At 34.7% G+C, this 3,893-nt stretch overlaps 1 long non-coding RNA gene across 1 annotated transcript; it reads left to right on the top strand.

Annotated features, from left to right (window-relative positions):
- The first annotated feature begins 2,036 nt into the window (after positions 1-2,036).
- On the top strand, positions 2,037-2,920 carry LOC148915468 (uncharacterized). The gene is made up of 2 exons (XR_016128497.1): positions 2,037-2,133; positions 2,587-2,920. It is a non-coding gene; the product is annotated as an uncharacterized LOC148915468 (long non-coding RNA).
- Positions 2,921-3,893: the final 973 nt, after the last annotated feature.

The raw sequence follows: 3,893 nt of genomic DNA, 5'->3' as shown, positions 1-3,893 counted from the left end.
ATATATATATAGAGAGAGAGAGAGAGAGAGAGAGAGAGAGAGAGAGAGAGGAATTATGTGGAGATAACGGTTCAGGAAAGGAAGGTATGGGGTAACTTCGCAGAGGACATTTGATGTGATTGAGGTGGACGGACTGCTAATACGACTATGTGATTCCAAGGATATGCGGAATCATATGGTTTCAACAATTAATACTTAATTTGTTTGCGTAATTTATTCTATATTATATTATTAATTGTATTAATGTGATAGGTGATCGGCCCGTAAGTTTGGTGTACCTTATGTTTCTTCACCTCTACATTGGTTTTTGTTTGGGAGGGTACGTGTTGGACTTTTGCTGGTAAAAATACAAATACATGAACAGGAGATGGCGGTGTTGACTTGCCATATAATTAATTTTTGACATTTTGTGGACCATTCTAATTGGGTCTCGCTCTGAGTTTCTTCCTTGGTTTTACGTAGTTTGTCTTTATTGGTTTGTTAGGAAATGTTGAGGCAAACACCAGCTGCCACATGAGCTAGCTGGACCTTATCGGAGCCAGGTCCATACGTCTTAGGAGGAATGTATTCATATTCTCAGAATCATGGATTTAATTTTAGTGACAGCCATTGCGATGCTATTGAGTAATTATTTTGAATGAATTTTGAATCACAAAAAGAAAGACTTTTATAAAAGAGGGATAACACTATTTTGTTATCCCCAGTCAATAACATTATGACACACGTGATAACACTTCCACGTGACATATTTTTATTTACTGGAATAGCAAAATAATGAATATCCCCATTGAAACTACGTTTTTCTCTGAACGAGAAGCGATAGAGTAGTTTTCTAGAACATGATAACTCTAACGTCACTTCTATCAAAAAGGACTCTAGTTGTAATTTAATGAACCTTGGGCCCTCAAATATTAAATATAGAAATCTCAATCTAGTGTGGTGTATATGTATGCGTACACCACACAAAAGTGGTGAAGCATCATCAACCTCACACTTTTCACTCTCGTAAAATCATTAATTAGGAGTGAAACTCTCATGCAATAGGGATAACACTTGTTGCTATCCCTAATCAATAACGTAATGACACATATAATAACTTTTCCACATGTCATTGTGTAGCAAAACAGTGGTATCTCCGTTACAACTTACAAATTTGAAATGACCTGTAGGATGACTAAGAATTCCTTAAGATGGGTGAATAGGCCAATTTAAAATTATAATCAATAAATAAAAATAAACTTCGATAGTATGATTGATATGGCTTATCAATCCTGGAAACATGAAAAGCATAAAATAAAGGAACACGTAGAGAATTATTTTACGGGGTAAAACCCCACATATGGGGAAAATTTACGGGACTCTTCAGTCAAACACAAATCCACTATAGAATGATGATTATAAGAAGTACTCACACACTTATCCTAGAAACATTCTAGATAATGTTTACCGACTTCTTCGTAACTCAATTTCTGTCACAGGATGATCTTCGACACTCCTTATGTTGGACGCAATACTGGTCACGATTGCTTCAAGCTTGCCGGAAGAAAACCACCACCACAGTCTTGGTGCACTCAACCGTATGAGTCACACACATGCATATGAATGCAATATGAATGATGAAAGTATTTGATAAATCACCAAGTAAAAACAAGAACACTCGATGACCTATCTCGAAGATATGCACAACAGCTTTTTCTTAAGAACTCTATATGCTCAACACAAATGTCAAAAGTCGTACTGGTCAAAAGATAGGCACGCTTCTTTTATTCAAAACTACCTCTCCCTAGTTAGACGGAAGCACCATAGTCCACCATCAATTATGACTATCAAATTTAACCCAATATGGACTCTAGCGAAAGACGTCAAAACAGGATACCAAATACTATTCAACTATGAATATTAGTTTTGATCCACTATGGATGCTTCGTTTGTCTGACTTGGGTATAAGGGCGAAAGACTAATCGAACCGTTTAGTAGTTAGTTCCCTTCGAAGTTTCCAGTTCTATCTGGTAAAGCCAATGATTAGAGATATCGGGGACGCAACGCCCTCGACCTATTCTGTTTTTCCATCTCAGATTTATTTGAGGAGGTGGAAGGATTTGGTTTGGGGTTTTGGACAGAGGACCATTTGAGGTAAGAACCTCTTCTTCCTATTACACTTAGTTCCATTTAACGTGTGGATTATACTTTGGATTTTATGATTTATGTTTTCTAATGGGTTTGTGCCATGCATCATATTAGTCTTTACATTGGTTTTTCGTAACTGTTTTCCTTATTTATTTGTGGTAATTGATGATTTGATTTCTGTTATTATCACAAAGGTATGCTTAGACAGTTGATATTGAGAGGTATGAAAAATGAATTCAATTTTTTTAAGTTGGTTTATTGATGACCTGCAATCAGTTTTCTTATGTCGAACTCTTTTTTGATGGCTTATTTAGTTAAGATTGTGAATTTCAGCTTTGCTCTCTCTCTCTCTCTCTCTCTCTCTCTCTCTCTCTCTCTTTATATATATTAATTTTAATTTTCTTGGTTTTGGCATCTTCTTGACCATTGACATTTCCTTATTTTGTTTCTTTTGTAAAGGAAAATGATGAGTTTGAGAAGATCAAGCAAACAATTGACAGTGTTTGGGAATTCCACGATATTAGATCACAATCCCTATTAAAGATCATGACTACAAAACTTGAGGATACAAAAGGCATAGTATACATGTATTTTGTTTTGTTGAAAATAGTATACAGGCTTGGTAATAGTCTTAGAGTGGAGAAATAATGATTGTAGAACTCAGGGTTTACCAAGGGCAAGAATATATGGAGCTTGGCCTCCAGTCTTTCAGTGGAATTTGGATATGTTATGTGTACTTGAATCACTAGGATGCTTGTGTACTTTTGAATGAGAGAAATTTTTATTCATGTAAGTTTCTATTGATCTATTTATCTAAATGTATTGTTTTTCAAAATTACAATATGTTAATGCACAAAAGGTTAATATTATCATAAAATATAATATAAATAAAATAATTAAATATACATATTTTAGCGACCAACTAAGTAAGCCTTAGCGACCAAATCTGGTAGTCACCAAAAACTATTGGCGACGAACCAATCTATTTGGTCGTACAATCCTTTCTCAGTTCGCGGCAAATTTTGGTATTTTTATGCGGGAACCTGTCTTTATAGGCAACCAACTGATCATTGTAAGGCGACGAAACCAATTGGTCGCATAAAGGTTTTGGCGACGAAATTTTTTTTTCGTCGCCTTTTGTCACTTTTACTTTCAGCCACGAGCCTTAGGCGACCAAGCTTGCGACGAAATTATTTCGTCGCTAAAGGGGTTTGGCGACGAATTTACAGCTTTTAGCGACCAAAAGTGGTGGTCGCCAAAAGTGTTTTTCCTTGTAGTGTATATAACATCAAATTATTGATTATCAATAACCAAGAAAAAAAACAATAATATACAAAATATCAGAATTTGAGAGAGAGAGAGAGAGAGAGAGAGAGAGAGAGAGAGAGAGAGAGAGAGATGAGTGGTTGAAGATTGAAGCTTGAAAAAAGAAGAAGATATATTTGGCTGGAAAAAAAATTGCATACATAGTTGTATGTTGGAGATCTCTTACATTGGGCAACATGAAAATCAAATCAATATTAAATAGAAATAGGAAAAATTAACATTAATATTATCCTATTAATATAGAAGAAGCCAAAGCAATCGATACCAATTTATAATAAACACACATCAATAAAAAAAATATTTATTATGAGACCCATCTTTCCTTATTTCATACTGAGAGTCAAATAAAAAATGAATATTTAATAGGGAGTTTCACTAAAACACCCAAAATGGAGGTTGAAATTATAAAAAAACCCAACACCCAAAACACTTTATAAACA

This window comes from Prunus mume, linkage group LG7 (assembly GCF_029339155.1).
Source record: "Prunus mume cultivar Tortuosa linkage group LG7, ASM2933915v1, whole genome shotgun sequence".
Taxonomy (NCBI): domain Eukaryota; kingdom Viridiplantae; phylum Streptophyta; class Magnoliopsida; order Rosales; family Rosaceae; genus Prunus; species Prunus mume.
The sequence above is the reverse complement of the archived record's forward strand: the minus strand, read 5'-3'. Positions and strand labels throughout refer to the sequence as shown.